We start from the raw sequence: 23,364 nt of genomic DNA, 5'->3' as shown, positions 1-23,364 counted from the left end.
GAATAATTCTACCCTCTCTGCACCCAGGATTTGTGTCAGTGCTGCTCAAAGGGTGCATAATAGGACTTCTGTGGGTGAAGACAGATCATTGGCACAGAATCCAAATTTCAAGTTGAATATAAACTTCACACTCAAGCACTTTTGAGTGTTCTATCTTTGCATGCCAAAAAAAAGTATAACCCAGTCTGTAGTGCTCTGAAGGATTTGCTTTGGTACATTAAGCTAAGCAACTGGCTGTTTGAAGTGTAAAGAACAGTTACCTGAATTAAAGCTATTTCTGTGATTTCAAATACACATAGCCCTGTGTTTACAAAAGGTACTGTCAATTTCAATATAGTAACTAAAGAGACAAAGATAGTATGACACAAAGCAGATACGCATGAAGGAAATAGAGATTGATGACGTAGAGGAACAAAGCTCTGAAAGTCACTGGAGACAACTTATCTCTGTGGTTACTCAAACAACACGCTGGATTTAGAAACCTTATCACAAATCCACCTGTAACTAAATAAAGCCCCGTTGTTCTGTAGGATGGATGCTTCAGCCAGCAAAAACTTCTTTATGGTCCCAGATACACAGAGGAGGTCTGGTCTGTCTGAACTGTTTCTGTTCTTTCAGGCCACTAAATGTGATGTCATTGTAATTTCCCTTATATATCAGGATACTTGAGTTTCTTGAGCTCTGGTTCTGGGAAAGAAAAGTGATACTCAATAATGTGATGCAACAATGATGTGACTCTTTCCTTTGCCGTATTAACAGACTTTTATAACAAGAGTCCTCCTGAGCCGTCCATTTGAGGGATTTGATTTTGATTCTGTGAGACCGGCCCGTTGCTGTTGTCCAGACCGCCTCTGATTTATGTGGTGTCTCCTGATTAAACAGTGTACACTCCCAGCTGCCTCAGAGACAAGTTACACTATGAACAATTTCAAACGTAAATACAACCAGACTACCAAAATCTGTCTTTGAGCTTTGGGACTTCATTGTGTTCTCAGAGAAAACAAGGGCAGGGAGCTGGAGTCAGGTGATTGACGGCACGGGGACTCCTCTTGCTGCTGCTTTTGAGAGTGAAAAAGCATGAAAACCTGGAACAGATACCATGAGAGTGTGCAAAAGTTCTTTAGTTTGACACACATTAACACAAACAAAAGAGTCGTAAAGAAGATGGAAAGAGGTCAAATGTTTGGTCCAACATGGAGTCTGAGCAGAACAAGTTAAACAAATTATCCTGTGCTGTGATTATATTCTATTAAGCCCAGCCTGTGTTTTCTGTAAGAGATGAAGGTTGACAGCAGCACAGACTCAGCGCCGTATTAATGGCTCACTCGGGGGTGGTTATAGTCCAGAACATATTTCATGAGCCAGAAGAACGAGCGCTGAGGTTTCTGGTTTGGGGTCATCTGAAGAGTCAAGACCAAACATCCCTCCTGGAGTCCCCACAGGAAGTCATAGCTAAGACTGTAATTAGAGAGAGGAAGCCCCAGTTTCTGCTTCAAGAGTCATGCTGTCAGAAAGAGAGCATCATCATCTCTTTTGGGGTAAGGATGACAGAGGTGTGTGGTTGATTCAGCTCAATGAGCTGTAAGACAGATGTTAAGATGCTCTTACAAACGACATTAAGTCTGCAAAGTTAAACTGAAAATGTGCTTTACATGCTCCGTAATCATGAGGATGTTGGTGACATCACAACTTCTTAGTTTGGGGTCACCCAGACAATTTCGTGTTTTCCATGAAAACTCACACTTTTATTTATTAAATGAGTTACACAATGAATAGAAAATATAGTCAAGACATTGACAAGGTTAGAAATAATAATTTTGTCCTTCAAACTTTGCTTTCATCAAAGAATGCTCCCTTTGCAGCAATTACAGCATTGCAGACCTTTAGCATTCTAGCTGTTAATTTGTTGAGGGAATCCGAAGAAATTTCACCCCACGCCTCCTGAAGCAACTCCCACAAGTTGGATTGGCTTGATGGGCACTTCTTGCGTACCATACGGTCAAGCTGCTCCCACAACAGCTCAATGGGGTTGAGATCTGGTGACTGCGCTGTCCACTCCATTACAGACAGAATACCAGCTGCCTGCTTCTTCCCTAAATAGTTCTTGCATAATTTGGAGGTGTGCTTTGAGTCATTGTCCTGTTGTAGGAGGAAATTGGCTCCAATCAAGCGCTGTCCACAGGGTATGGCATGGCATTGCAAAATTGAGTGATAGCCTTCCTTATTCAAAATCCCTTTTATCTTGTACAATTCTCCCACTTTACCGGCACCAAAGCAGCCCCAGACCATCACATTACCTATAACATGCTTGACAGATGGCGTCAGGCACTCTTCCAGCATCTTTTCACTTGTTCTGCGTCTCACTAATGTTCTTCTGTGTGATCCAAACACCTCAAACTTCGATTCGTCCGTCCATAACACTTCTGCCCATATTAATCTTTTCCTTTTATTGGCCAGTCTCAGATATGGCCTTTTCTTTGCCACTCTGCCTAGAAGGCCAGCATCCCGGAGTCGCCTCTTCACTGTAGACGTTGACACTGGCGTTTTGCGGGTACTATTTAATGAAGCTGCCAGTTCAGGACCTGTGAGACGTCTATTTCTCAAACAAGAGACTCTACTGTACTTGTCTTCTTGTTCAGTTGTGCACCGGGGCCTCCCACTTCTCTTTCTATTCTGGTTAGAGCCTGTTTGTGCTGTTCTCTGAAGGGAGAAGTACACATAGTTGTAGGAAATGTTCAGTTTCTTTGCAATTTCTCACATGGAATATCCTTAATTTCTAAGAACAAGAATAGACTGTGGAGTTTCATATGAAAGTTCTCTTTTTCTGGCCATTTTGAGAGTATAATCGAACCCACAAATGTGATGCTCCAGATACTCAACTAGCTCAAAGAAAGGCCAGTTTAACAGCTTCTCTAACCAGCAAAAACGTTTTCAGCTGTGCTAACGTAACTGCACAAGGGTTTTCAAGATGTTTCTAATCATCCATTAGCTTTCTAATCATCCATTAGCTTTCTAACGCGATTAGCAAACACAATGTACCATTAGAACACTGGAGTGATGGTTGCTGGAAATGGGCCTCTATACACCTATGTAGATATTCCATTAAAAACCAGACGTTTGTAGCTAGAATAGTCATTTTATTTCTCTTTATTTTATTTATTTATTTATCTTTATTTATCTTTATTTATCACATTAACAATGTATAGAGTGTATTTCTGATTAATTTAATGTTATCTTCATTGAAAAAAACAGTGCTTTTCTTTCAAAAATAAGGACATTTCTAAGTGACCCCAAACTTTTGAACGGTAGTGTATATAATACAAATATATATCATAACAATTGCTATGATTATAGTCAACTTAATACAAAATTGCTAGTTTGTAGCACGTAGGAATGCATTTCCCACTTGTTGTCAATAAAGTGGACAGTAATTGTCATGCGGGACTCCGTGGCATGTCAAGTCCACCAATCACAGGTGGAATAGCTCTTTCTTTCTCTCTTCTTTAAGGTTTTGAAATTAGTTAGAGCATCTCTTGACTTCATTTCACCATCCCGCTGTCTTCTTCTACCAATCTGTAGCTGTCTGCTTCATCTACCAATTAAATACTGTTCACATTCCCCTTATTCATGTCAATAGCGCCACCACAAGCTGTCATAAAGAAGTGATATAGAGGGGGCGCTGGTGGCCTAGCTGTCTAAGCGCCCTACATACAGAGGCTACAGTTCTCTCTATTCCCCACATTTCCTGTCCCTCTTCAGCTGTCCTATACAATAAAGGCAAAAAGGGCAAAAAAAAGTATTTCAGTCAGACAACTCACGTTTACTTAAGATAAAGTTTATTGCAGCATACAGTATTGTGTTTGGCGTATGGGCTCCGAACCTCATTACTCCTCATAGATTATTTAAATGCAGACATTTAGGAGCAATGAGATAGGACTAACCCCCCTCGGAGCCCGCAGGTGGATGCCAGGGAGGAGGTGGGTACAAAGTTTTCACACAGCACTGAGCAGGACAGCAGGAGCACTTGCAAAGCAGAGACAGAGAGGGGGAGACTTGCAGCTTAAATAGACCGCCAATGAGAGGATGTTGAGATCAGCTGATAGGGAGGGTGATGACGTGTCAGTATGAATGAGCGCAGCTCGAGTTGTCTGCCTGAACTAGCTTGCAGGCGGCGCTCCATTTAAAAAAAACAAACAAGTGATGTAGAAAGTTAATTTGACAGGGAAGTGTGTATAGCGCTGCGTTTTTCAAGTAAATATTAATATTTAGCGATAACGATATATTGCTCAGTTGATTTTTCTCCCATCCCTGATGTGTAACACACTGTATTTGGTCAAAGTAAGAGGGACATCATGGCTTGGCTATTACTGAAAAATGGCAAATGCTATTTTAAAAATGCAAAACACAGCTTAGTTAAATGAATACAGACATAAATAAAACATGAAAAGGATGAAGCATGCAGCCTGAGTGTCCACCGCAATCTCAGAATTATGAAAGTGATTAAAAAGTGCAGCAGAGAAAATAGAAGAGAAATGAAGAGATCATCATCCTTCAGAGTATTACATGAAAAAAAGCAAAACGTTTTGATACGGATTTTGGTGTAACTGAGGTTGTATTTGTGTTCTCTTAATTGCATTATTTCATTGCATTGCACCTTCTTCCTCTGTAATGATTTATGTAAGTCATACCTCTCACTGTGTTGATGAGTTTTTCCAGAATATCTGCACCTAATAGGTATGGACACCTAATGAGCTTTGTCTCTGTTATAGATCAAAAACACAGCGCCTATTTTATTGAAGTATCTTTCCTGTAAACATCATAAACCTCAGAACCACTACTTTTGTACTCAAAATGTCACTAGAAAATAAAAGTAGATATAAAACAAAAAATTGACGACAACAAAAGTCTTAGCATTTGATTCCATCTTTTAAAACTATGTAGAGTTGGATACTGGGAGCAGGTTTTAAAGTAAAGGGTCTCTGAATAGTATTGTACATCAATAGCATGGGATGACAATCTCATGTTATAATGGGTAAATTGAAACACACCAACAGGTTTATGTTGAGTTATTTGGTCACATAGGTGTTACAGAAAGATCGGGGTAAATTTGTCCATAAACATCCAGAAGTCCAGAGCTCAAATTAGACCAATGTATTTTCTTGTGTCACAGTTACACTCCAAAGCTCCTCGTAAGTCAACTGAAACAGCTCCAAATTTTGAAACATAACTCCCTAAGTCTCTGCATGTTGATGTCTCCTGCTGTGATGACTTTTTCATGACCGCTTACTCACAAAGCTCAGTGATGTGTGTTTGCGTGTTGAGCAGTTTGGCGTTCGCAGCAGGCGGCCTCCTGCTCCAGCCGATTGTTTATGTTCGTTCTGGAGACCAACCACCTCCGACCGACATCAATTTAGAGGAGAGAGACACAACCACCATGTGTAAGTGTTCTCTTACTGTAAATATTTCCTTAGCTGTCGGCTGCCCTCCGTGCCAGCGCTCACATTTTAAAAGGTGCGGGCTCACAGAGTCAGATGGAGGTTTGCACGTAACAGATGAACAGGGGCTGTTGAAGAATACGTGTCAATTAGAGAGTAACTGTTCTCTCAGCAAAAACATGAGGACCTAATGTAGTCAGTCAGGTAAAGAAACACGTCCTTTCATGTATTACATATGCTCCCATCTTAGACATGCGATACCTAGGGGGAAGTAACATTGGAACAGAGTCAGCTATAGCAAAACTTTGTTGGTTATTTTTAAAGCTTCAGTAAACAACTTTCATTTAATTTCATTCATTTTGTGTTTATTTTGGTGACCCCCAAAGCCTTGAAAGTGACTTGTCTCTTTGCTGATCCTGTCCTGTGCACTCAAAAGTGACTTTTTTTAGACAAAAAGTGTTATCACACTTTATCAAACGATACTACAACATTCACTTTGAATCATATTATTTGAAAATGTCAGGGAAGGAACTTTCAGTTTGCAAGCTAAATCAAATTGTTTCTTTATGTTTGATTTTAATGTCTGTCATTGGTGTCATACAATCAGTAATTTTCCTAATGATCTTGTTTGCTCTTTTGGGTCATATATACGCCTCACTATCAATTTCAGTTTGGTTCATTTAAGGCATAAGCAGGTTGTTACAGCAGATTGAAACACTGAGGGAAACTAACTATTTTGCCCCAGTGTCAACAGGCAGAGGTGAAATTTGCTAGATTCCTTGGATTGATTGATTTGATTTGACATGTGGGATCACATTTTCCCTAGCAAAACTTAAAACATAACACATGGGGTATTGACTGATCAGAATTAAGTATGTCGCACGGCAACTGATAATACTAATAACAGACAAAACCTCATCACAGAGGTTTTAGGAAAAAATAATAAAAAAAAACTAACTTTTTCAAACTTTCTGAATTAATATCTTCTGAAGGTTTTACCCAAGAAGGCTGAAATCTGTCAAGGAGGTCAATTATGTGTGTTGGTCTCTGTGATCACTTCAACTGACAAAAAGGGGGCATGAGTGAACCGATTTTAATATTTTTTCATGTTTTGAGGAAAGGTTGGTCATGAACCAATGAGGTGAAAGTTCAAGTGAACTGTTCATGCTTATGTCAAAAAAGGGTGTGTTTAGTGATACCCCACCCATCAGAACTAATGAAGGGCAGACAGTGGTAGGAGGCATCACTGGGCTGATATCCTTTGAGATGACTTACCCCCACGCCAAAGAACAACTATTTGTGGAGACGTGTTTGTGAACTGACTTTTGTTGATCCAGCATTTTTTGAAATATTCCCTAAATGATGACCAATAACCTGTAGATCAACCAAAACATTATACTGGTAGTTGCTGCCTTGTAGACTGCGCTTCATTTTTGTAAGTGCTCCAAATACTCATAAAAATAGTTCAGGCATGGCCTCATTTACAATGGTTTGGGTATTATTTCTTTAATGTCAGCCTTTTCCAGGATAATATTGTAAGTTTATCGTTATTTGAACACCAGCAGAGAGAATTTGTGAACACATTATGTGATAATGTAATGGGGGGGGGGGGTCTCTTACGGGAACAACACAGAGCAAATACCTCTGAGATATTGGATACTTGATTATTGGCTCAGGTTGTCTCTTAAAAGCCATCACAGCAGTTTAAACTTTCAATTCCCAGTCATGTAAAGTCTGGAGTCGGTTTACAGTGAGGATTAAATTAAGTATAGCAGAATGGAATGGGTGAGTGTCCCTGTAAATCAAATGTGTCTTGTGTGGCAGTTTTTCTCTCAAAAACAAACACGAGCATGACTAATCGCAGAGCCATCTCACTTTTCTGCTCTCCTTTTTGAAAACTTTTCTCTATGCATCTTCCCACACTGCTTCGGTGTGAAAGAAACATTTTTTTTAAAGCTCCAATCCAGAAAATAATGAGTAAGGATAACATATTAGCCTGGTTTAGAAACAGATTTTTTTTCAATAAATAATTAGCTGCTATGGCTTTGCTGAAGGGAAAATATGATGTTGCTCCACTGGAATGTCTCCTCTGTTCCTGCCAAATCTGAGCTGGAAACACTTAGTAGGGAACCTGTGTGTGCTAGGAACCGCCAATAATTTGCTTAAGGGAACCACATCTGGTCGCTGGGCTGAGGCAGAGGTTAAGAGTGTCGAAACTGGGCCGCCGCTGCTTGCCAGTTGCAGGCTGAGAATAGGGCCTAATGTTAAACAAAAATCTTAACTACAGGAAATAGGCCTGTTATCATAATACAACCATTTGCCTTGGCTGACGACCAGACTCAAATTGCTTCTTGTTTACTATTTTTGAGAGGGGCCAAAAGTCTATGGACTGATAAATCACAAATCCTTAGCAGAGTGACTGCAGTTGCAGGGCTGTTTATTTGAAGTATCATGGCCAGAAAGTAGAGCAAATAGACGGAACACGTGTGAAAAAAGGCAAGTTTATTTACACAGCTATCAGCTTTGTTTGAGGGCTTAGATGATAATCCGGAGAGTTCCGCCCCCAGAGCTACTGAACACTGACGAGTGTTCAAGCACTTCAAAACTTCTCACAACAGCTGTTTTTACAAACAGAAGCAAACACAGGAAAGTGTTTAAAAGTTACAACCTGGCTGGACTAAAATGAAAACAAATCAATGACACATGAGGACGGAGGTGTTTGTGTTTGTTATTTTAAGAGTTTTAAAAGGCCCAAAACTTGTACTGCATTTCTATTTCACTTTCTATCGTCTAATGCAGAAGACAAGATGTTAACTCAGAGTACTAAATGAGAGAGAATTCTTGGCAAGCCATTTGTGCTTAGCATCATGGATGAAAGTCAGACTGAATTTTGGCCCCAAGGGTCTCACCTGTGCTCTCCAAAAACAGTTAAACTCTGCTGACGAAGCATTCCTTCTACTCACATAACCTTCACTACTTTTAAGTAATAAATTAACTTAGAATGACAGCATTGCACAGTTTGACCAAACGTGAAAATAACTTCTCAAATCCTCTCTGAAAGACCCTTTCAGGATGTGAGCGGCTGACTGGCGACCAGGAACAAGCCTCATATCAGTGCAGTGTTTTTGGCTGGGTGCCTCGCCCCGTGCTGATGGAATCAGTGTTTTGGTTCCTGCATCAGGGTGTAGTTTTCCATCAGAAATAGGACTGAACCACATCCATATGAATTGCTGCATATTTGGGGTTATTAAAGGATAGGCTTAGTGGCCTCTGCTGGCATGCCGATGCTGTGCTCTGTGTATGATAAAGTTTTAGGACCCCGGGACAGTGTGGCACCCTTGTTACTGCTGCAGACCCGCAGATAAAGGCCTAAAGTAAAAAGAAAAGAGCAGCTGGGAACACTTAAAATCAAAGCTAGCATATTAAGTTATTCCAAAAACAAAGTAAAGGTCTTTTCTCTTCTATCGCTTTAATATCTTATTTTGTGTGTGGTTGGTTTTGCGTTTTCACTGCCAAAGAAAATTCATTTTTATGAACTTCCTCTGAAATATCATGCAAGTAGGCTGGAGCTGGCTTGATGGGAAATTGATAGTAGGTGTCCATGGACTGTGTGAAAACAAGGAAAGCACAACAGCTCCCCCGCAGTGAAGCTAAAACTTTTAGAACTCCTCCTGTTGACTGGCTGCTGTAGGCCTTAGTATGGTGGCCAGCAAGGTTCACTGATCTGCAAAAGCCCAAACAATGTACGATAGAAGAAACATGCTGCAAACAGGTCAAGAATAAGTGGTATGATTATAACATACAGCAGATCGTTTTTAAAAATGTGGCAGGAAGACTAATCAACTGTCTAAAACATGGACGTAGTCTCAGTGATGTCACCCGCTGGTTTCTGAAGCAGAGTTTGAAAGCCTATCAATTGTGGTCACCATATTAGAAATACTGACCCAACATAATTTTCAGTTAACCTAGCAGGAGGCACAGATGTGGATTTGAGGTGGGCCTTTAGCCTTCTCACGAACAGCTAAGGTGAGCCTGCCTGTCAGTCAGTTGTTAGTTGTGCCTGGAATTATACAAACTCATAACCTTCATAGCTTCGAAAAAATCAACCGTGCACAGTGTGTGCGAATAGAAAAATTAGCCATTCAGACAAAGATTGTTTTTTGAGCAGGGCTATAAACATGTTCATTTTTGTTGTGAGGATGTGCTTTTTAGAATAGGTGTGTATGTTGCTTCTGGGACTTTTGCAACCAGACTCAAGTGGATACTCAAAGAGCAGCAGTTTTTAGAAGTTCTGCATTGTCTTCACTTCTCAAGGCCACTTTGCACAAACACACACAAAAAAACATGCATGAGAAAAATGCTGTAAATCTAAACTTAAAAACTAAAGTGCTCCTGTAAGGCTTTTAGGGGTACTCAGTGGAACAGCTTTTAGTGACAGAGAGCCAGGAGTAGTTGGAGCTGGAAGTTGAGAGAATATTAGATTTACATGAATCCTTTGGGCACAAACATGACTCAGCATGAATGCAAATGTTTATTTTTTTAAATTTCTTTCCTTCCTCCTGTTCTACTTCTAAATGACAAGTTTATTCTAAATATTGAGAATTATAATAATGACACATTGCAACTTGTTTCTGCTGCCCCTAAGTGGCCAAATGTTCTTTTTTTAGGAATAACAAAAAATTGCCTCAAGATAACTTTGGAAAAAAACTGAAGAATTGATTTGCCGGTATGAATAACTTTAACTTGTGGTCACATTAGGCAGTTCAGCAAAGACTACACATCTTGTTTTAACATTACTACATATGAGCACTGACAGAACTTCATTAGTGCATTCCCCATTTATGGTTCAAGATAACAAAGATGCAAAGAACTCCAACATAAATCCTCGAGAACAAAAGGAGAGCACATCAAAGGAAAACTGGGTATTGTATGCAGTGTTTTTCTCACTATCAATTACACCAGCGCACTGCACACACTTCTCAAGAGGGCTATAATTAATGTCCCAGACCAACAAAAAACAGATGTAATTCTGTTCATAAGGAGGCCGACGTGCACACTGTACCAATGTATTACTGTGAAACTATTTGCTCCAGGCACCGCTACATGCTTATTTTCTTTTAACAAGGATTTCCAGGCTCATGACGCTCTCATATTAAAGTAGTGAAACACAAAGAGGAAAAAACTAGAGCAGCAATAGAGAACAGGGACTTTAATTATAAGGCTGCCACAGTATGTGTTAGATAGGGAAGTTGGACCGTATACTTTGAGAAAAATTTTGCAAGAAAGAAGAATAGAGGAACTATGAATATAAAGCTTTGACTTAAACACTGTAAGGATATAACAAATAAGAGTTATAATTACCATAAGTCAATGGAAAAACTTAAGAACAAGTGACATAATGCACATCTATAAGGGCGGTATTGGTTTGACGTCTTTTACAGGCGTAGTTAATGAAGTCAAGTGGTATTACACTCTATAAGGATATAAATTAGGAATGCAAGATGTATATAGGTTCAATAAAATATCAGCAGTTAATAGGAGTATTTTCTTATCACTTATTATGATAATAGATTTTTATTTGATAAAAAGAAGCAAATAAAAGTTGCTCTTATTTACTCGTCATTAAGTCAATACATCCCAACTCAGTGGGTGGCAGTATGGGATCAACCACTTCACAAAGAGAAGGACAAGCATGTGTCGCAAATATTCCAAGAGAACCTCAAGTTTTAACAAAAATAGTCACACACCGTCCCTGAGGTCACCTGAAAAAATTGTCATTGCAGCAAAGATGTATCATTAAATGCAAAGCAGTAAAACAACAAGTGCTGTAGTGACGACAATTGGAGAATCAGAAATTTTCTTCGTTTTCTGTGCAAACAATATGAATTTCAGTTAGAATAATTAAGCATACAATATTAATATATACTGTATATGTATCTTTGCCCACATAGCATTAACCTTTTTACCCCTAAGGGGTGCATAAAATACATGTTTTGAAACACAAAAATTCTAAAGAAAATATTGGTAATCTTATGAGTTTCAGCCACCAGGAGAAAGTTATTACTGGTTACTAATATGAGCTCAAAAAAATCTGTATTTTCATCTTGAATCTAAATCATATCTGACTGTTGATTGACATGGTGTCATAGATTTTAAGTATAATGCTGTTAAGGCGTTGTAAAAAGTTTCTGAAGTCAGACAGTTGATGTGTAATCTAAGAACACGTTCATTGTTTCCTTATCGCACAGTGTGTATATTGGTAGAAGTTTGAATGATAATTAGTTATATAGGACTACCATCTTCTTTCTGAGAATCATTAGGATATGCTCTGTAACTCCAAAACACAATAATTAACTGCAACATCTGCAACAGTGCTAGCCAGTTTTCAAGCTTTTCTAGTTTTTGGTCCCTCTGACTAACTTGATGACTCACTATTATTACATTGCAAATACACTGAGTCTTTTTGAGGTCTGGAGGTTTTTTTTTTAATGGAAAAGCGCTTGTTAAATTATGAGTCATTTCATAGGGTCAGTACATGAAGAGAGAGAATTTAATGTGGGGCAAATTAATGTAACACAGATTACATTTATGCTTACTATCAAATTTGGCTTCAGTGCCAACGTTGTCAACTTGAGCCAAAATATTAGTTTCATGTTTTATAAGAACAACATTTATCTGTCTTCAAGTCTTTATGTTTTTATAATATGTTGATACTCTGATGCTATAAAAGCATTTATATTGCTAATAATGTTTCCTCTGTTCCCACAACTTAGTATTATTTAGTTTTTAGAGCAGGACAGGTAAAAGTCTGTAAGACAAACTCATGCATTTTTGTCTGCTGGGCTATCTTAACCATCAGAAGGAACCTAAAGCTGGGGGCCGTACCCAAATCTACAGACTCTTGTCGGAGTTCATTTCCCCCCAAACCTCCTGCTCTAAATGAATAACAGATGTTTTGTAGACGAAAGTGAATTTTAAGGGGTGGAGGGGGGCTGGCAGTTCGGGGAGTTGTTTCTTTTTTTTTTCTGCACAGTATGTATAATGTATGTATGTCGCCTACCTAAAAAGCAGTATAGGCCCCTTACACATGGCAGGACTCCAGGGTTGTGGCTGAGACATTTTGTCCTTAATGTCTTAAACAAGCAGTAAAACTTACCATTCAGCTGTTACACCAGCAATATAAGTTACATGTATAATGCATGCAGATGCAGAATATACAGTTGATACATCTGAAATAGTTGCGACAAAGAACAAGTACAAACAATTTATAACATTGTAAATTCAGCTAAACAGGCAGCAAGTCTTATAAAGTGTCAACTCGCACATCTTTGGCACAGCAATTCTGTGAACCCTCAAATTCAAATAGTAGGTCATGCAAACAAGCGGAGGAGGCGTTTCAGATCTACTGACTGTGTGTGGTCCGCCTCTGTGGAATAACCTGAGGTAATGAAGTTACGACTGGAAGAAATATACTCCTCTCTATTTTTAATAAATATCAAATCCTTCTTGCCTGAGGGCCAGATGAAAAGAAGCCTCGACCTAAAGTTCCTCTTGGCTCGTAATAAAGCTGCAGCCCCCATGCAGGATTCCCAGACAAGGGTATCAAACGAAAAAATGCATGACGTGTAATTACTGTGCCTGCTGTATGAAAGGTATATAAAAGTAAAAAGTCTTCTTCTGCAAACCACTGCTCGTTTCTTTCTTTTGTGTGGGCTTTTATTGTAAGGTACTTGTGGTTGACTTTCCTTTTAAATATGAATGAGGCTCACGTGAGAAATTACCATGAACTTCCTTAACCCCCCCTGAACAGATCCATTAAAGCTACCCCCAAAGTGCTCCCGGTTCTCATGCTAGTCTAACTTCTAGCTGCAAATCATGGTTTCGTGCTCACCACTATCCAGCCTGACTCACTCGACCGGGACTGCACACTCATTGTTTGCTTTCCTTTCTAGTAGCGGCACACGTCGGCTACCGCGCATGACATTGGCAGCAGATGTGGCGGGGCCCAGAAAAAATAAACCGGTCGATGATGATGCTGTCCGCAGAAGCTAAATATTGACTTAGCGACCTGTAATCAGATTCACACACATGACAGAATGGAAATAAACAGCAACATTTGCTTGTGTCGCCTCTGCCGACCCTCCCACCACAACACAGGAACCCAAGCTCGCTAGGAAAAACCAGCCGCCTGAGGCTCAACGTTCAGCCGATCGGGTAATGAGAACTTGCCTGTGACGCCAAGGGGTGGGAATAAGAGAGTAAGAGACACATTATGATGTATAATTAGTTGTGTGACAGTCCTGCTCTAAAATCAAACTTTGGAGCAGACTCTTTAGCTTTTTCTCAAAAATAGACTTTGTTTTACGATGCACTGCAGCCCTTTTAGACTGCTTTATGTCCGATAACTAATGTGTTTAAATTAGTTTCTCATTTTGGATTCAGGGCACTTCTTGGTTTCTGTAACAGCCTGTGAAAAGATAACCTTTCTCAATGTCTGTGCATAAGATGTATGTTAATCCAAGCATCTGTTTATCTGCCTGAGTCACAGTGCTGGCTCATCTTCTACAAAGAGAGAAAACATTAAGCCTGCATTCTCTGAGCTCTATAAATTAAGGCTCCAAATAAAAGGCCTTCATGTGGTTGGAATCAGGAGATTAAACAATGCTCGTAAATCAGGCACATCTGGGGTGCCATAAATCTGTCGTTCTATCTTTGGGTTTCATCTCGCTCCGGGTCCCGTTTACCAGGATTTTGGAGAGCTCACGGCACAGATAGAGGGATCACTTTAGCAGGGGATTATTCCTAGCAGTTGTTGTATTGTTCATCCATGAAAATCACTTTTTACTATGGATCAGCATGTGCTTGGAGTCAAATTGTCCGTGAATTTCATTACTTTGATACTTACATTTGGTTCCAAGGATTATTTTGGCTCAGAAGAAGGGTTTTACTTTCCACTGGTTGGGAGAAAAAAAAGGCATATGATTGATTCTGTGGTGACTCATACAGCTCTATAGTTTGAAGCGAGAACTTCTAGCAAGTCCTACCTTGCATGTTACGTTGCAAAATTGTATCCAAAACTTTTTTGACTCTGCATTGTATCTGCACCTGCTGCTTTACAGGAATTGTTATCCTGTCTGATCATCTGTCATCCAAGACGCACAGTATTTCTCTGGACACACAGAACCACTCCCTGTTTTTGTGCTCAACTCTGGCAGTCGACTCTTACATTATTAAGAAGAAATGTGTTTTTGATGTCCTTTCAAAAACACCATTGGACACATTATTATATCAATATGTTGCCAAAGAAAAGCAAAGCTTTGATCAAGCTGTAGTCACGTCTATATTTGATTTTCACGCTTAATTATTATTTCTCTCCATGTCTCCTTGGCTTATTTGCAGCAGATGTTTGGGAATTCATTCTGCACTATACACCAAACCATCTGCTTTTCATTCTCTTTTTTATTTGTTTGTTTTCTATGAATTGAACACACTCAAAATGAATGTTCAGAGTCTTTTATCACTTGCCAGTGGACCAGACTAATGAGGGGTATGAAAGCTTTCTGAAAGTTTTATGTCTTTGAGCACTAAAGCTTTCAACCACACACTTTTGTAGCCTATATATATGTATCTGAAGTCATCAATCTAAAGTACTGTAAGAGAATTTAAGTTGAAGTCAACGATGTTCGTATCTTACTATAAAAGATTGAGCTGCATTAAAAGCTTGAGTTAGACCACACCAAACTGGTTTAGAGTTTTCCAACCTAAGCTATATCGTTCAATACTTCCTTTGCCAATCTTCTAATAAGCACTTAAATATATCAGGAGCAGATCTCCATCAAGTTCAAGCAACAATAACATCCAACTGTGACTACATAAAAAAAATACATGGCGTCAACTGGGATATTTTATACATCTCAAACAAGATTCAAGTGGACTTAGATTCAGTGCCAACATGACCTGAACATATCAGCTACTCGGAAGGTAAAGTAGGGAAAAGTTTTTAAACCAGCAATAAATCGTTATCTTTTATGAAAACAGATTTTAATTATTTTAGTGACACTTAGCTGAAGGCTCGTTTAAGATGCTGTTTCAGGAAAGATTGAAATTGTAATACCTCCAGTCCTTGGCGATTAGTATGGTTTGACTGGTCATTTGTTTCTGACATTTCAGGAACATCTGACAAATAACATCAATCATTCAAGTGAAGGGTCAACCTCAACTGGTCAGCAAATGCTTATCATGCAACATCCATAAGTAATGGGAAGTGTTAAACATAGTTCATCTTGGTCGTTTGAACAGCAGTGTTATCAGGGGGAAAAAAAGTAGAACTTTGCTTAACTTTTGCCTCAGCACATTGAGACTTGGGATGTGTGTTTAGTTGATTAAACGATTAAATAACTTTAATATTGTAGGCCCAAAATGCCAGTCATAAGTTGTATCTAAGCTACAATGCAGCCAGCTGCCACTAGCAGGTGCTGTAGCTCCAGTTGGTGGCAAATGCCATAATGCTATAATGCTCTACTACCCAAACGTAAAGAAGCAAGCACAGACGGCATCTTGTAGTGCCGCACGATTTGGCAGTATATTGATCTAGAAAACAGACATAGTTTTATGTAGGCTATGTCAAACTAGAGCAATGTGTAACCAGCACAGGCATGTGGATGTTAACCTGCAAGGAGGCCCAAAGGCTAGTGGTGCTATCTTGACTAATGTTAGGCACACCAGGCAAATCAGTTAGATACAGTTCATCCACAGACTCTGTGTACCCGTGTTTGTTGTGTTAAATACATTGTGTTCCAGTTTGACTGTTTTTTTAGTGTCCGAGTCCCTGGGAGCATCCCTAATTGAGACTACGTCAAAAAGAAGTATATTATCCTTTTAAAATCATGCAAGCATGTGTTCCTGGAAGATTATGTTGTAATGTTAAATGTGAAGATCTTCCCCAGGTTGTGAAGTACTTCCTACACTATAATGCACTATGCAGTGTGTGTTTTAGCATTAGATCACCCTTCAGACCAGCAGATATATTACTCCTAGCTCTCGTAATCTCACCAGAAGGTACAAAGATAATGTCAAGAGCAGTTGCATCAGCATAATATTGATTTAAAATATTTTCTATAGACCGAAACCACGTTGAATAAGATTTATCCAGTTGAGGAGTTGGTCAGTATACGTTACGTCACTGCAAATCTGGTTTTGATGTATGACTGTAAATTTCATGAACAGTAAAAGCTTTTTTCTAAATGACTCACTTCAATCCACACTGAATAGCACATTTTGAACCAGATCCAGGTAAGATAGCTGCCATATGGTTCCATCTGTGTGTGAGACGGTTTTGACATTTCCCCTCTATTGTTAAGATCTAAATGAGCTACCCAAATGTTGCCTTTTATTTCTGTAGGAGGCTGTAATTGTCGGATGCCTGGATAAACTGTCAGCTTTGACCAATTTCTTCCGCAGCCATCTGGACCTTTCACGATTTGGCCCATTAGTCCCCCCTCAATGCCTCCACATACTTTGGCCTCCCTACACAGGACAGGAGATAGCGGCTCAGATGACGCCAAAGGTAATCGCAGGAACTCAAACAAGCCACTGCTATTGGCGCACGGACCAGACTGATAAGTTGGACAAAATGCACAAAGGGGGATGAAGAGTAGATTTTATTCCAGACCAGGCTAATTGCTGCTGATTGCCAGGCAGATTTGTGGAACGTTGGCTAATCCAGATGGCAGCAAATTGATTTGCCCTGAATGAAGGCCTGTTCTCTTTAAGTGTAACAAGTCTTTCTTAGAAAAAATTAACAGCAATCAGGAAGGAAAAGCAACTTTTTAAAACAACACGTGTAAGGTGCATATGCCTGATTGTTTTGGTCTATTTGAGGATGGGAGCAAAAAAACCCACATTTTTTAACAAAAAAAACAAGAAAATATTGCTTAAAGCTCCTGTGAGGAACTTTGTGTTGATTTTGGTGCCCCCTGTGGACAATGGAGTACCTTTTATATCTTTGCTGTTTTGTCCTGAACATGTGTATTTACTTATATATTGACCAAAAATCTAGTCAGCTCTCTTTCTAAAAGTCCACTGTATCAGTCATCAATTATTGTTGCTGTGTAACTGCAATACAAAAAATCCTATGCTATATATTTCAGAGGGTAGTTTGAAGTGTTATAGACTAGGATTCAAGTAAATGTTGAATCCTGGTTAGATATTATATAGTTAAATGTTTCATGCTTCACTTGGTTTATGTGTTTCAGCTCTTCCTGGCCTTCCTGCTGGGCTGTCACCAACAGAGAGTGTAAAGGCAGCTGTGGGGAAGCAGAGGTGAGCTGAAGGGGTCATAAATCCACCAAAGTTCACTTGTCGTTTGCACAATGACACTTCTTCAAAGAGATATCCCTGTCTTTAAGTTGTCTTGTTGCCTCCACTAACACAGGTTTGGCTTGTCCAGCTGTTTAAAATGTTTAAGTGTTAACTTTTGAACTCTTCACAAGAACTGAGATGACCAGGTAGTTGACTTAAGAGTATCACTCAATTCCCAGAACAGACCTGATCCCCTAAAAAATAAATCAGATTGAGAATGTTATGTGCAGCTTTTCTACATTTTCCCTCTCATCTCATTCATTTCCTACAGAGCTTTGTTCAAATTAAACTCTTCTCTTGCCTCTGGCAGAGGGATAAATGTTAAGTAATGAATGTTTATGACTGCAACCTAAACAGGGATCCACCAGAACTTTCAAAAACAATATCTGGCAGCAGTCACTGTTACTTTGCCAATTACAGCTTTGTGCATAGTCTCTTGGCAAAACAAATTCAGCAACAGCAATTGTGTTTGTTAAATCACAGTTATTATCAAAATGAAAGTGATGTACACAAAATGAAAAAATACAGTCGATAACACTTCTGAAACAGCTCACAAATTATATCTTCAAGCCCTGTTTTTGGGAACAAACCTGCTTTAGCCATTGTTTCGGCCACCTGGGGGCAGCGCAACAGGCTGTAAACACAACGTACAGATGTAATCACCTCATAAAGTTGATGTTGTGTTTGTGGGCACCTGACTGCCTCTGTTAAGCTCAGGAGGGCTGCAGTGATGTGTGATAATCCTCTGTCGGGTTTACCACAGTAATGAGATGATAAGCAGAAGCCTGAGAAACATTTACTTATCATTTTGCAGGCATGAATGGACAGTGCATCCCTTTAACGCTGATGGAAACTTGAACCTTTAGGTGACACAAGGGGTCTATTATCCTTCTCGTTGATCTTAACACCTTACTGCAGGTCAAAGGGATTTCTGTTACTGAAAAAGACGGACAAAGACAGTGACACTGTGAAAATTACATCTAGATGTCACTTAAATAGATTTAAGCTTGGAGCACTGCAGTTTTTTAAACCTTCAATTCAGATTCAGGCAACACTCATGGTGTGTTCTTAAATTCACTTTGGAGCTTTAAAGTTGTTGACTAAATAAATTAAATGCAACATCAACAGAGATTTGCCTCAAATGAATTTAAATCCAGCCTATTTCCATTTGGAAAGTGCTGTCAGAGATACAATCACGTCAGAGACAGGGGGACAGCAAACTCTTGTTTATTCTCTGGTTTTCTCCAAGACCCTAATGCCAACAAGGTTTCCATTGTGAAAGAACAGACATCCTTTGTGTGCCCTGCCACTGAGCTCTGTGTTTCCATAGCCCCTGTGCTCCCCACCCTCTAAATCATATAATATTCCTGAATTACAATGACATGTGCTGGATAGGGTTTCTCCTCTCTCAGACGTTTCTGTCAGAGCGTCTTAAAGTTTTGTCTTGGCCAGGAAATCTGAGCCCTGCTGCGCTCTGGCTGAAGACAATACCTTCAGTTATTTATTGGTTTGAAGAGGTTTGGTGTAAAAACCATAACAAGTTAAAGTTTGTTGGATGATGAACTGTTGCTTTGATTTCTGAATTTGGCATTATTTGTGCCTACATGGATCTAACAACTCAACCAATTTAAGGACTATTGTTCTACAGGCGTCTAGCTGCTCTGTAATGCTAGGGGCCATTAGCTCTTTGAGAGAAATGCTTACATCAGCCTGCTAATATTCAAAGCACATCATGTTCTCTGTTGTAGATTTTGGTAATAGCAAGCTCACATTTGCTGATTAGCATCGTATGCAAATTACTGCTGAGGCTAATCACAGTATCATTAGTCTTTTCAAGCACTCTGATGTAAACCGAAGAAGGAGGATGATTTACATTTTGATGGGATGATGGTACTGTGAGAAAAATGTGGGTATGATTCAGGTTGTAACAGTGTTTCCAGAGCTGTACACTATTTTCTGAACCATATTTCATGACTGTTGATTGGCTAATTGTGGAGAATTTTCATTTCAAACCACAAATGTCAAGCTCATGATGAAACCACCAAAGTCAGTCTGGTTCATCCTCTGGGCACTATGAATGTCTGAACCAGGATTTAGGGCCACTTGTCCAATGGTTGACCAGTTAGATTAGTTCACCAACAGGCAGACAATACCTCCCTTAAGGCTTTATATATATAAGAGTATGAATCAAGGTATTCAATTTCAAAAACACACTATCTTTTTGGCTATTCACGTGCGCTTACAAGTATGTCCTCTGTTTGACCTGAATGGAATTCCTCTGCATAAACATCTTGGCAGGAATATTGTCCATTGCAATTTCCTCTGTCTTTCCTTTCTCCCTTCCCGTGTTTTACCGCCTGCAGACTGCCAAAACCCCTCAATTTGTCACTTCCCCAAGTCAGTTAGTGTTTTGTGGCTTTAAAGGTGCTAGCGAAGGTACTTGAAGGGGAAACCTCAAGCAAACTGAGGTCAGAGATGGAAGAGATGTGGTCGGTGGCTTGTGCAGTTTTGTAGGTGTGCTGAAAGTATAAACCACCAAACTGCCTCCAAGAGAAACCAATACAACCTTCGTCTGTTTACACTTGAGATGATGTTTTTGCTTGACAGATGTTACGTTTTAGCAAATTAGACCATCGGGTTGTCATATTACCCGCAGTGCAGCTTAACTGTGTATCCAATGGACACTGGCAGACTCTGCACATCCAGGAGCTTGGCATCTGCTCAGTCTGAACCACAAATCATTCATTAGCGGCACATAGCTGTGAAATGATAATATGCTAAGTACAGAAGTTTAACAGAGTCTTAGGCAACAGAAGCCTCAGTCATCATATGTCTCAGTTCAAAAGTCTGTCAGAGAATTAAAGGAACCTTGTCAGAATTACACTATATATATAAATCTATACATGGAGGCACCGAGTAACATCTGTTTTCTAAACGTAGCTGGTCAATTCCCTGCATGTGTTCCTGTGCTCTCCACTCCCCACATCTACAGTCTCTCTTCAGCTGTCCTATCAAATAAAGGCAAAAAACCCAAAATATAACACAAAAAAGTTATCCACTGATACTCAATCAATGGTTCAGTTATTAAAAAAAACACCGGCTCTGAGTTGTCATGACCTCACACTTTGTCTACAACAATGATTGATCAAAGGGCCACAGCATTTATGTGCAGGTTTAGGTCGCTTGGTTTTGCCAAAGCGCTCTATACTTATGTTTACCCAGTAGGTAGATGAAACGATATTGACTTTATGTTAACTAAAGTTACCAAAATACAAGCAGTTCTAAGTTTCTCAGTGCTGGATGACTGTTGCTCAAATTCCAAGCCACTACTCAATACCCTCGTTGAACGTAAACCCCTAATCAAATTATGGTATGAACATAAATATACAATTTTTTTTCTTGAAATACAAATAAAAAAAGTGGGATTACTCTGTATGCAAAGATCGGTATTTAAATGTCAATATTTCTTACAATAGATGGCGTCCCTTATCTGTAGAGCAACTGTTACCCTCATGACCAAGGCCAGCGCTCACCCATAGCTTTGGTGCCAGGAGGATGGAAGATTAGAGTGAAAAGGTGAAGAAAGTGGCATAAAGTAGAACAAGTTAACCAATAACTGAGGTTGAGTAATAATGCTTTTTTTTAAGAAAACTGTTATCAGTGCAACAGAGACACCAAACGACTGTCAGAAGGTTTAGAAATCACAAAGTGTTATGTCTAAGATTTAATGTGTTATGTGATAAATGTCTCTGGGAACATATACCAACTTTTCTGCTGTGTAGCCACCAGCTAGTTTGTAAAAAAACTTTGAGCCAAGACTTCTCTCAGTGTGTGGCGTTTATGTTGTAGATGTTATTTCTGGTCCATTATCACGCTGAGGGTTAGCAAATGCTCATCTGTTTTCCCTAGCTTACTTCAGCAGCATGAGCATGAAAAAGAAACCTATATACCTGTGACTCACATACAATTTACAGGTCTTCAGTTCACAAAAATAAAATCATGATTATGATTTGAAGGAAAAACATATGGGAACTCTGTCAGGTCTGTCCTCCACAAGAGATGAAAAAAACTTTAAAACATTTCATTGTTTAACAAAGGCCAGATCAATTGTTTCCAGGTAGTTGGGAAATCTAATCATTTATTGGCTTTGTGATAGTGTCAAGTAGGTTTGAAGCTCAAGTTGAAATTTTTGATCTAGAACAGACTACCTAGTGTTCCAAATTATTATGCAAGTTGCATTTTAGTGAATATTTTTAAAACTATGTTAACAGTCGATTTCAAATTTGTTAGGAAGTCAGATAGTGAATATATTTCTTCAACTGTGTGGTTAAAATGATGCTTTTCGGCTGTGTTTTTAAATAAATGCAGAATCTGCAGAAAATGAGCATGCCAAATTATTATGCAAGTTGGTGATAAGAGCATATAACTTGTGAAAGTTAAAAACTAGGCAGCATTTTAAACGCTCTATTGATTGAAAATAATAATAATATTTATAAATTACGGTAAATTATCTTTATTATTGACTACAAGTTCTCAGTCGGGTTGAGATCGGGTAAGCAGGCAGGCCAGTTCATGAGGCGATTAGTGTATTAACAGCACATGCAGCTAACAAGCTGAGATTATCACCGATGTGAGCCTGGATCTCATCGTTGTGGATGTGCTCAGCCTGCTTTTACTCTCCACACAGAATGTTTTACCAGCATACACAAAATCCTGCTGATAGCTGATTGATCAATACCTATTGGACATGCGCACAAGCGGGAACCAGAACACTTCCCACACTTAAAGTCCAGACCCCATGCACGGATTCTACATAAAACATGTATAAGTTGAAAATAGAGATCATGTACATATAGACCATGTACTTTAGTACAGAGTCATTTCAGATCTTTGACAAATTGGCCAGTAAACTAACTACTGTAAGCCTTTAAAACAGAGTATGTTTCATGTTATCATGATATATTGGTGCATAGTGACAGATTTCAGCAGTCCTCGTTGAACAGCTTAGCATCTCGAGTGTCAGTGGTTTTGTGGGTGTTGGTTCAGTGTCAGTACAGAACCAAAAGCTCAGATGAAAATACTTTCAGATGGGGTTTAGTTGACGAAGAAGCACAGTTGCCTTTGTCATCTGTGCTTCTGCACACACATGCAGATGTGCACAGCCACCCCCACATAACATACGCACACACTCGCCCACACACTTCTCCCATTACTTGTCTGTTGTCTTTCCACAGCTCATGTTCACCAGATGCACTGAGAAACAGATGAGAGAGAGTGGAGAAGATGGAAAGAAGGACCTTGAATGAAAGAAGAAGATATGGAGAGATAGAAGGAAGAAGTGGAGTGAAGGGGGGAGGAGTGTGGACAGAGATGTGTGCGTGTCAGATGATTCACGCCTGCAAGGTGGAGGAGTAGAGGGGTCAAGGGGAACTGAAAGAAGGGGAGGAGAAGGGAGAAGGGAAAGGGGGAGAAGAATGAGTGCAAACCTCCTTTGACTGAGCTGAAGAAAACACATGCTCGCCTCCCGCTGATATCTGCATTCACCAGCATGAAAGCAGCCTGCACAGGT

General features: G+C 39.5%; 2 long non-coding RNA genes across 3 annotated transcripts in view; one reads left to right on the top strand and one right to left on the bottom strand.

The window, feature by feature from the left end:
- The window catches only part of LOC117819470, a 66,966-nt gene that overhangs the window by 34,498 nt on the left and 9,104 nt on the right, over positions 1-23,364 (bottom strand). The window lies entirely within an intron of this gene.
- Positions 16,894-23,174, top strand: LOC117819471. The gene is made up of 3 exons (XR_004632556.1): positions 16,894-17,001; positions 17,690-17,756; positions 23,030-23,174. It is a non-coding gene; the product is annotated as an uncharacterized LOC117819471 (long non-coding RNA).

This window comes from Notolabrus celidotus, chromosome 9 (assembly GCF_009762535.1).
Source record: "Notolabrus celidotus isolate fNotCel1 chromosome 9, fNotCel1.pri, whole genome shotgun sequence".
NCBI classification, from domain to species: Eukaryota; Metazoa; Chordata; class Actinopteri; order Labriformes; family Labridae; genus Notolabrus; species Notolabrus celidotus.
The sequence above is the reverse complement of the archived record's forward strand: the minus strand, read 5'-3'. Positions and strand labels throughout refer to the sequence as shown.